Source organism: Nyctereutes procyonoides, unplaced genomic scaffold, assembly GCF_905146905.1.
Source record: "Nyctereutes procyonoides isolate TBG_1078 unplaced genomic scaffold, NYPRO_anot_genome, whole genome shotgun sequence".
Lineage (NCBI taxonomy): Eukaryota > Metazoa > Chordata > Mammalia > Carnivora > Canidae > Nyctereutes > Nyctereutes procyonoides.
Genome location: NW_026575042.1, coordinates 26,042,465 through 26,054,806, shown reverse-complemented (window position 1 = coordinate 26,054,806; position 12,342 = coordinate 26,042,465). Strand labels below are relative to the sequence as shown.

The 12,342-nt window shown below is 34.3% G+C and overlaps 1 protein-coding gene across 1 annotated transcript in view; it reads right to left on the bottom strand.

Annotated features, from left to right (window-relative positions):
* TBC1D5 (TBC1 domain family member 5) overlaps nt 1–12,342 on the bottom strand; it is a 530,534-nt gene that overhangs the window by 84,453 nt on the left and 433,739 nt on the right. The window lies entirely within an intron of this gene.

The window sequence follows — 12,342 nt, the reverse complement described above, 5'->3', positions numbered from 1 at the left end:
TTTACCAGTCTCAAAGTTCACACAGATTTATTCCTATCATTAGATTTTTTTCCAAGTACACTTAATCCACAGTGTTGTATTAGTTTCATGTGTACAAAGTAATGATTCAATAATTCTATATATATTTTAAGTATAGAATTCATCAAAATAAGTGATTTATTTCTGATTATTTTGATCACTTTTAATGACTTCCCAAAATACCATGAGACAAAATTATGACAAACTGAAAAATTACATGAGATGTAACAATTTACCCTGAAGGCCTGAGAGACATCAAGTGTTAAGAAAGCTGCACTTTGGAAGGAGAGTAAAAATCTGTTAGTTTTTGATAACCAGAATGCTATATATGCCCACTAGATGGCACACCGAGTCCTTCTTCTATAAAAATGAATGTATTATGGAATTCAGCAATTCTTTTAAAGTTAGAAATTTTTATGTCATCTATTCTTATGTATAAGTTTAATAAGTACCCAGGTAGAGAAAATATTAGCAGGGTACCATCAAAATACAAAAGCAAATTGACCAATGCACACTTTCATAAAAACAGCAATACACTGGCCTTTCTGGCTTTTGATACTTACTCGTAAACATTGCAGAAATATCCTAAGATCATTGGGTCAGGGTTGTCTATCTAAATGTGATACTATCACTTAATGTGTCTATTATTTAAGTATATCAGGTCCATCAGAGGCAAATAAAAATTAAACGAATTCTAGTTTATAAAAATACAGTATGTTAATACTACAACTTAAACAAATACCATCTCTAAAATGTTAAATTACACATTTTTCATTAAAAGTTTTAAAAAACTTATAAACAAATGTGTTCCAGTGTTTACCTGAACTTATATTGCAAGTTAATAATTAGGACTTTGAACTAGAGCATGCCTGTCCTTTAGAGAGCCATATCTAGACACAGAAAGGTTTCATTTTATCTTAAATTCCCAATATGCTTTGATATCAATCCTTAGAGCCATAATCCCAAGGCACTGATATACTTGTATGTGCGCAGGGGTATATAATTGCTAAGGTTAAATAGTTTGAAATTCATCAAGCTAACAAGCTGCATCTTAATGGCCATGATGGACCTTTTCTTTTTCTGCTGAAAAGAGAATATTTACACAGCTCAACCCTTTCATATCTCTTCCAAGTCAGCCCTAATCATCTGACAAAAATGACAATCCCTTGATTTAGCTCCAGCTACTACTCCACTGGTTTGGTATTCAACACAGTTCTACAATAATCAAATCTGAATTGCCTTGATGAAGATAACCGATGCTTCCATGACTACCATACTATTAAGTCTAACAGTGCAACTTTTCTCTCTCTAGGAATTACATGGGTTTCCTCGTGGTAACTGATGACAACCTGGACCCAAGTATAATGGGAAAATAAAATAGAAGTGAAAGCCACTGGCAAATTGCCAGTGCATTCATGATTTATTTAAAAAATTAACTTTCGCAGGACTATCGCTCACGACTAATTTTGCTCTTTATTCTCACTACTTGGAAATACATTTTGTTTTTGCTAATATTTAAAAGGCTTTTCTTTTCTGACTCCCAACAAACTAATAAAAGATTATGAGATTATGTTACTTTTTTGCTAGAAAACAATGAAACAAGGGATTGCGTGGAGCAATTTTTTGAAACATCTTTATAAAAAAAATGACAAGCAATTCAAGACACGAAGTGCTGATCTATCTAAGCACTTAAAGCCATTATTAGGAATAATGATCTAACTTGAACATATGAATGAGGCTCAAGTATTGCTTTCACAGAGGCCTATTTAAATTCCTAGGAGACTTACTAGTATCAAAGGAAGAGGCAGTTTAAAGTATCTCTGTACTGGGATGGGGAAAAAAAAAGAATCAAAAGATGATGTTGAAAAACAGCATTTGAAATATAAGAAAATAAAATCAGAGGTTATAGTTGAAAGTTATTCAATAGGATTTTCTAAGAAGATGATACTATTACTAAAACATAACTATGTAGACATAGAGATGATCTAGACTAGCACTGTACAACAGAAATGCAACGTGGGTCACAAATGCAAGCTTTATATGTGATCTAAAATTTGCTAGCAAGCACATTTAAAAAATAGAAAAACAAGTTTAATTAAATGTAATAATATTTTATTTGATTCAGTATATCTAAAATGTTGTCACTGTAACATGTAATCAATATAAAAACCTTTGAGGTACTTTACATTCTTCCTTTTGTACCATCTTTGAAATCCACTGTATATATTACACGTATGGCACATCTCAGTTTGTATTAGCTATACTTCAAGTGCTCAATAGCCACATGTGGCTTGTGGCCACTGTAATAGACAGCATAGAACTCAATGTCTGACATACACATAAAACAATGTGTGGCTATAAAAATCAACATGTATAAACATGAACAATAAAAAGGGCACAAATACTTCTATACATTAATAATTAGTCTTGACTAGTCTTCATTTGCCTATTCTTCTTTTAATTAAGTTGGTTTTACCTCTTCTGAATAAGGTTTTTTAAAAGTCAAGAAATTTTGGAACAATATCCTTTCACACAGCTATGTACCAAAATGGTAACAACGGTTTCCTTAGGGCATGACATAAAATGAGCATAATTGTAACTTAACACAACTGAAACATTTTAAAAGAGATACTTGCTTTTCTTATTTAAAAGGATTTTTCTCCAAACAAAATTTTACAGATGTAGAACAGTTCTGATTTCTAATTTTTAAAGATCTGAAATTTCCTCTAAATTATGAGCCAGTAGAATTTTACATAGACAAACTCTGTATGTAAGAAAGACTGGACTCTGTGACAGCTGTAATTTTTCATCATGCAGGACATGTGATATCAACAGCCTTAATAGTATATCTTTGCATGAGCTGGAACAATTACTGATTATTTTAAATCCATTTTCACACAGATAGGATTTTGACTTTTATAAGCTTTTCCAAACCAACGTGCATTAAATACACACACACACTCACACACACACACTCACACACACACACTCTCTCTCTCTCTTGTTTTGGGGACTTTTTCTTTGTAAGAAAGACAGCAAAATGGTGATCATAATTCACAGAGGAATACCAAGTGTGTTCCATGACCTGGGAAGTCTATATAATTATACATGAAAACGCAGAAATCACAGATTCCGTTCATCCTGAGTTTACAATGCCTTTCCTAGACCAACCCAGATGGGAGTTAGGATAGATCTTCTATAAGACTGCAGCAAGTTAACTCCCAAGTACCACTCACCAAATTCCACCCCCCCCCCTTTTTTTTTAAGATTCATTTATTCATGAGAGACACAGACTGAGAGAGAAAGGCAGAGACACAGGCAGAAAAGTAGGCTCTCTGCAGGGAGCCTGATGAGGGACCAGATCGGATCCAGGGACCAGGACCCTGAGCTGCAGGCAGGCGCCCAACCACTGAGCCACTCAGGTGTCCCAACTCACCAAATTCTTAACAAGCTTTTGGAACCCTTCTTAAAGTTTTCTCTTCAATAGTTTATTTTATTTCAATACAAGAAGAATGCTGAAAATTTCACTCATTGCACAGATAGGCTGGATTTTTGGGAGGCACCTAAAGCCTTGTGGACAAAATGACTTACAGAAGTAGAAACAAGTGGCCTAAAGGGAAGTATATAGGAAAACCAAACCAAATCAAACCCATGCTGTATTTCTGAATTTCCAAAAATGCTTCTGTTAATTTGGCATGATTACAAAATCAATTTACAAATAGTACTAAAATGACTGCAATCAATGTAAGGGATAAAAGTGATTGAAATCTATTTAACCTCTCCATTACAGTTAATGTTCTACACTTCCAAAGTCTATATTATATGCTAGTAAGCTGCTGCTTAATGTAATTTCAGGTAAAACAAACACCCTCTCCCTTACTGATTACGACTTCTAATGGTGGCCACCTACCCTCTGCTCTTCTCTATAATGGAAGTCATGGATCAGCATATCACTCACCTCCCCCTGCCACCCTTACCCCTATATAGTAATATTTCAGTATTTTAAGTTTACAGTCACTTAGGTAGTATACAAATACTTAACTGTTAATCGGCACTAAGTACAACTAACTATAAAGTGCTATAGGAATAATTAACTACAAGATGACACATGACAGTTTTCCTTGTTCTGACCCTGAGGAAACCAAATTCATCCGACAAAGGTCATTACAAATAGTACTTTCCAGATTCATCCCTCAACTAAAATCATCCTCACTTGAAGATGACTATTTCCTTTTGAATTGTTATACAGAGACCACCACGGTAGGTATGAGTCTAAAGTACTCATCCTGCTTGGAACAACACAATGTCTTTCAAAGGGCTGGCTATTTACAAATAAATGTAGAACTGACAGGAGCATAAAAGAAGCAATTCCAGTGATCTCTTTGATTTCAGGGATCCTTGTTCTAATTTATGAATGTACCAGGAGGAGTTAAAGTTGTATGTGAAAGACAAAGGGACTAGGGGAAACAGAACATCACTAATCTGCTTTCGCATTGGGTTGCAGGGCAGAGGAGGCAAGGGATCAGGAGTCCCTGCGGCTCCTGCTGGGTGGGATCCCTGTTCCACTCACCAGTAGCTGAGCCCCAGTGTTATGTCAGCCACACTCCTAGCTCTAGTGTCTTTTCACTGAAAATCTGCGGTAATGAACATTAAGTGCACAGTACAGTGCCGGGTACTTGATAAAAACTCCATGAAATGGAAGCATGATTATTTCCTGGTAACACTGACAAACAGACATTTGAGAGCAAATTTAGCAGTCTGACAACTTAAAATCCATGATAAGCTATAGGTAAAGAAAGTAACGTTTCATGCTTTTGAAAATCATATATAAATTAAGGATAGACTTTTATCAAACATTACACATTTTAAAAACAAAAATAATAAAATAATATTAATTATTTAAATATTAATTAAAAAATAAAAATAAAAAAAATATTTAAGAGAATATTTCATGCATACTTGATTTCCTTTGTAGGGAGAAAAGCTGTTTTACTTCTCAGAGTAAGAGTACATGTATTTATAAATTTAAAAAAATTGTAAAACCATATTAATGCACATTTGCTTGCCAGCCTATGAGGTTATAATCATTAAAGTGATTTCCTACAATATGTCCAAATTATTATCACAATTTTACCTTAAACTGATAAAGTTCCTGTAGCACTTGTTTAACAGAAAAAACTGATTTTTATTTACAATATACTATATGTTTGGCATGAAGAAAAGAAAATATTTGACAAATGAAGAATTACTTAGTTTTCATTTCCCTATTATCTTTGCTACCAACTCTTAATTTTTAGCATGCCAGATTGGAAAAGAGGCAAAAATAAGGCTCAGAAGGAGAAGCAGCACTGGAAAAATATGTCGAACATTTCTCTTTGATGAAAAACGAGACTCTTACTTTAGTGAATATGTTATTGCCTCAATGCTGGGGGAAAAGCAACCGTCATTAGAAAAACGAATTGCTCAGCTGTTTATAAGCAAAAAGCTCTGGGGGAATTTCTTAGGACCCCAAGAGCAAAGCATTACAGGGTTATGCAAACATATGTTGCAGGTGTTTTAGGGGAGACAGGTGGGCAAACCTCAGCCACGGAAGAGGAGGTAGTTTAATACGCTGCAAGTGAAACGAGAGAACCCAAATGCATCCAAGTGCGGGGATGCCATGGCACCAATGAACTGGAGCTGTAGAGTAAAAACTCTCCCTAAAATTATCTCGTTAGTGCCAAGCAAACAGAATTTTTTCCCTTCTTGTAGTTCTATAGAAAACAAACACTGCCAATTACTTTTTTTTTTTTTTTAACTAAAGGTATTTTAAACCTGGAACAAAGAACAGCCTGAAATAGCGATAATTACCCAAAAAAAGATAAGGATGAAGTATTGTTGCCTTTATTTAAACAAATATTCCTAAGGAGACAGTTTGTTGTAATATCCCCTCTTTGGTTCACTAGGCAACATTAGATTTATCATAATTCTCCTAAAGCCTAAGATATTTCTATATTAAAATGCTAATTTTGTCTTTTCTTTTGCCTGTAATTAAAGCTGGGGAAATTTGTGATCTGATATTCACTGATTGCTAGAGGGTCCACCAAGGTCTCACTATTTCTGTTTCTTATTGCCACATATTGCCCTCTTCATTAAAATTAAATAGAGTAACACATTGGATCAAAAAGGCAGACATTATAATCCTAAATGCTCACAAAATTCCCATTTAAGAAAAAATATATATTAAAATAAGTAGTATTATCTGGATATTAATGTCAAATCTAGATTTGTTACCTTATTTCCTTCCTCATTATTTAGCCAAGAATTCATTTTCTTTTTATATTACTTATTGAGACAATACTCATTTTACTAGGCATACCTATGTATAAATGGTATATTGAGCCATGCATTCCTTATCTAAACCATCTTTCCTTTATTCTTTATTTTTTCCTTTATTCTTTAAAACAACCACCCATATCATGAATTAAATATTAAGTACTTAGTATAAAATAAACTCGCAAAACAACAAATTTGGAAAAATAAAGCCTAGTTTTATTTCTTTGCAATATTACAAATCCAAAATGTAGATATAAGGCATTCATCAAGTTAACATAAAAAAAAATCTTGGTAACAAGGTTGTAAAGTAGAATATTATTTCAGTACCAGAATTAAAATGACCTCTGGTTTGTATACTAATAACTCTGATGTATTCTGATAGGAAATACATATTATGAATACTAGGTATTAAGAATCTGAATGCAATTCACAGAAATATTCAGGTAATTCTAATCTATGCATCTATAGATAAAAACTTAAAAAAAGAGAAAATTTAAAAGGCCTTTAAAAAGTTAAAAAAAAAGGAAGCAAAAAATCATTAATTGGGTAAAGACACAGACAAAACCTCTGAAGCCATGCCAGCCTCATTTTACATACTGAATAAGCCCAATTCCCTAAAGTGACATCCCCATCTATACCCTGGCAAGCCGAGATCTCAGATGGCAGAGAAGCATTTTAAACCACCTGTGCGTTATGCTCGACTGTAGATTCACACAATAAATAGACACCAAAAGAGAAATAAAGTTTTTTCCTTTTTTAAAATATATTTACATTTTTGAATTTAGCATGCAGGAAGATGCCAGATTAACATGTCCCCTAATACATACACACACATATATATATAAATATGCAAAGTAGCTTAGGTCTACATGTTTTCTTTGTTACTAATACTGGGCCTCAAAATATTACTTTTTGATAGCTGGTTAGCTCTTTTCAGCAATACTGAACTCTTCACCTTTTTCCTTCCTTAAATGTGAGCAGGATGGGGGAGAAATGTTACTTGAATGGTTTAAGAAAATAGGGAAACCCATTTGTCTTTGCCCAAGAAGGGTCCACAATCTTCAGTGATATAAAAGAAAAAGAAAAGAGGCAATCTCAAAAAATATTTCTAAATATTTCAATTTGGAACTTAAACTAAAATCTTTGATATGAAAATTATCATTGTAAATTTTTATTGTTAGAATTGTTAAAATAAGTTTAAACAAAGTATCATTAGAATAGAAGCAATTTAAAACTGGCTTAAGGGCTTTTGAACCCCGAAGAGTAAGTCTAGGTGACCCTATGGGAATGAGAACCCTGGTTTGAGAAATTTTGCTCCCATCGTCTTCTCCCTATCTTCTTCCTTTTCATTATCTGCTTTGCAATTGCCAAGGCAACAAAACCTAAGATCCTGCACAATGAGGCCTGGTGAAAGGAAGCCTCACACAGCCACACTTCTAATGCAGTTTTGGGAGTAATTTCAGTGATAAAACATCTTTAAATTAAAAATTCATTTATTATATAAGTCCACTCTTACAAAGGTCACTCACACTGTACTTTTTTGTGCTTTCCAATGTAACAATGAAGTATCAGTACTGAACTTTAAAATGTCTAAATGAAGAAGTCAGAAAACCACCATAAATAACAGCCAGATTAGTTACACGTTTCTGAGTGAGTTACTTAAGAAAGTGTGTCAAGTTAGACTGCTGAGAAAAATCCCTATAGATGGACTCTTGCCTTTCCTGATTATTTTGTTCAAGACCTCATATATCATTATAAAGAAAAAGAACACCGGTATCAGGTGTGAATTTCTCTTAAGAGTAGATAGTGTCATAAAACATTTTCTTTTTAATCAGTAACTTTGGATACAGACCAGTCTTTAAATCATAGCCCCTTCAAATACCTAGTAATAATAACTGGCACATCAGAACACCTGGGTGGCTCAGTGGCTGAGCATCTGCCTTAGGCTCAGGTCATGATATTGGGGTCCTGGGATTGAGTCCTGCATTGGGCTCCCTCCAGGGGGTCTGCTTCTCCCTTGGCCTATGTCTCTGCCTCTCTCTCTCTCTCTCTGCGTCTCTCATGAATAAATAAATGAAATCTTTAAAAAAAAAAAAACCTGGCATGTCAATTGCATGCTGCTCATATGACAGACTATGCTAGGGGTTCTTATCATTTTTGTGCCGTTGATTGCTCTGCCTTCTGGTGATGACTTTGGCCTCCTTTTCAGAATAATGTTTTTAAATATATAAAAAAATAGGTTTATAAAGGAAACCAATCATGCTGAAATGTAGTAATCAAAATATTGAACAAATTTATAACAGTGAAATGTACTTTTATATTAATGTATTAAATAAGATACAGTGGCTGGTCTAATCATTACTATAATTTAGAAGTACTGATGAATGTAAATGGTAGTTCAAGATATCTTCATCAACTGTAACGTGATATAAAATATCTGTGATTGTTATTAGTGAAAATGTTTGAGGTGTTGTCAACACTATTGCAGTTTTTGTCTTCATCCCTAGTTGAAGGAAATAAAACTAAATTTTAATAAAAGCTCAGTGAAATAGAGTTGTAAATCTTCCCCATCCAAGTTCTCAGAACCTCCTGAATCCCATCCACAGACCACTTGGGGACTTTTCTCAGAAACCTAAAAGGTAGCTATGCATAACAGCTTTCATCTTGGGAGGTAGTGTCTTATGGATACCACTGGATTAGTTTATTAACCTTTTCACTGCACAAATGTGTGCAGTAATAGTCAAATATAGAACAACTGCTATAGCACAGGCAGCTATGAAGAGTAACTGCTGTGCCAGGCTTTAACCCTTCAGATGCTGGATTTCTTTACTGACATCAAAGTACTTCAATATTTTAACAACTGGCATGGTTGCAACACCAGATGACTGCCAGCCCTGGAGAGAAATAGTAATTAGGAGTAGGGATGTTTAGAAATATAGGTTTTAACCTGCGTAGCAACCAGTACTTTACCAGAATGTGAAGCGAGGCTACGTGGGGGGTGAGGGTGAGGATGATGAAGGAATGCTCCATGACAGTGAAGCAAGCTACTTCCGCAGAGTCCCGTTTTTCTGTACTAACTTCTCTGACTTCTCTAATTTCCCTATTTGTGTGGAGTAATCGACAGCACTCAGATTTGTAGAGGGAGGTTTTGTAAAGTGGGGCTGCCTATTCATCTATGTCCCCCTCCCTCCCTCCCTTCCTTCCTTTAGAGCTAGCTGAACTTTTTTTAGTCTGCAGCCAGAAATGCTCCAAGAAAATAACTCTTTTAAGAGGTCATTTTTTTTCTTAAGAATCAAATCATTTAGTTGAGGTCCAAGACCCCCCTGGCTGGAACTCTGAAGCAGTGAGATGAAATAGATGTTTCATACTTTGTAGTAATTCAGAAAGAATGAGAAGGACTTAAGTAATCACTCCATTTAGGTTAAGAGAATCTTTGGAGGCCATTCCTTCTCCAGTGAGTTATTCTCTGTGAAAGTACAGAGCTCTTATTTCCTGGTGGACACTGCACTGAGAATAATCTTGAGAGAGATGACTTACTATATGAAAAGAGGGGAAAAAGTAGAGAAAAGCAAAGTATAATTCTTTTTATGTATTTTTAAAAAGAAATAGCTCACAGAAATTGATGAGATGATCTTAGAAATTCATATGGGAATGCAAGTGACTCAGAATATCTAAAATTATCTTGAAAAAGATAAACAGAATACATAGACTCATAATTCCTGATTTCACAACTTACTACGAAGCTACCATAAGACTACAGTGTGGTACTAACGTTAAGGACAGACCTATAGATCAATGGAATACAATTGAGAGTCCAGAAATAAACCCTAACATTTATGGTTAACTAATTTTTGTAAAGGGGTATGACAATTCCATGGAGGGATAGAATAGTCTTTTCAACAAATACAACTGGATATCCATATGCAAAAGAATGAATATGGACCCCTACCTCACATCACACACAGAATTAACTCAAAGTAGATCACAGACCTAAACTTAAGAGCTAAAACTAACAAATGCTTAGAAGAAAACACAGGAGTAATAATTCTTTGTGATCTTGGGTTAGGCAATGATTTCTTAGCTATGACACCAAAACTCTTAAGGAAGATTGATAAGTTGGACTTCACCAACATTAAAAACATTTGTGCTTTAAAGGATACCATTAAGAAAGTAAAAAGATCCATAGATGAGAGACAATATCTACAAATCAGTTTTCAGGTAAGAGTCTTGTAACTGGAATATACAAAGAACTCTTACAACTCAATAATAAAGTGACAACATAATTAAAAATGGGCCAACAGTCCAAAGAGATCTTACTCTAAAGAATATGTACAAATGGCCCATAAACACATGAAAAGATGCTTATCATAATGAATCACAAGGTAAATGCAAATCAAAGCTAAAATGAGGTACCATTTGATACCCATTAGAATGGCTATAATAAAAAAGACAGAAATAACAAGTGTTGCCAAGAATGTGGAGAATTTGAGTTTTCATATATTTTTGGTAGGAATGTAAAATGGTGTAACCACTTTGCAAAAACAGTTTGGTAGTTCTTAAAAGGTTAAATGTAGAATTACTATATGACCAAGAAATTCCACTGCTAGGTATATATCCAGGAGAAATAAAAATATGCCCACACAAGAATATGCACAGTAAGTGTTCACAGCAGCACTACTCATTGTAATAACTACAGAGTGGAAACAACCCAAATGTCTACCAACTGATGAATGTATAAACAAAATGTGGTATATCCATAATAGAATATTATTTGGCAATAAAAATAAAGTATTAATACAAGCTACAGCATGGATGGACTTCTATAACATTATGCTAAATTAAAGAAGCCAGTCACCAAGGACATATCATATAGTATGATTCCATTTATGCAAAATATCCAGAATAGGCAAATCCATAGGAACAGAAATTAGATTGGTGATTGCCTAGGGTGGGATGGGGGCAGTTTTAGGTAAGGGGGAGAAAAGTAGAGAATGACCACTAATAGGTACAAAGGTTATTTCGGGTATGATGAAAATGTTCTATAATTAAGATTATGGCGATGACTATACATCTCTGTAAACAATACTAAAAGCCATTTGGTGGTATGCTTTAATGAGTGATTTTTTATTGTATGTAAATTATATCTTAATCAAGCTGTTAAAAATCAAGAAATATGATATCTGTTGATAAATGAACACACATTGCATGTGTTTTTCTTTTCTCTTTCCTAGAAGGAGCAAAGAAGTGATGCAGGCAGAGGCGACTGGACACAGACTTTGTTTTTTACTTTGTATTTTTTCATACTTTCGTGATTTCCTTAACATGTGTCATATTACTCCACTCCCATCTTTCTATCGATGGGAGTTATCTCTAAATGGGTTTATGTACAGGGACCATTCTGATTTCTTCTTTATACTTCTCTGCACTAAACTAAAAACAAAACTTATCCCTTTAATGCTACTTAAAATAGAAGATAAAATGTATGTCTTTCTCAGTTTAGTTTTTATACTCATATCACACATATCATAAGTTAAATAAATACGCAGAACACTTTACAATTCTGGCTGAAGCTGTCCTTTTGTTTTTTTACCAAAAGTCTATCATACAGTGTTGTGCTTACTTTTCTTAGTGAATCATTTTGACCTCTAGTAGAAATGGTTCCACATGGGCTTTTGAAGATTTCAGATAAGACTGACCCTTGAAGGTCATCTAGAAGCCTCAAATAGTACCAACTATAAAATTTCACTACAAACTAACACATACACACGTGTGTAATCTTACAGATCTGGCAATAACTCCTTGTGAATATACCCTCAATTTCAAACCTTCCCATCTAATCTTTTTTATAGTCATTTTCCCACTAATACCTCTCTGCACAAGAACTCCTAAACCTCCATCTTCGGTATCAACATTTCAGACTGCTTCCTACATAGAACCCTAGACCAAGGATATAAAAATCTGGACTGAGCAAGTTCTATCATCCTGCCTTTTCCATGACTTCTGTGGCAA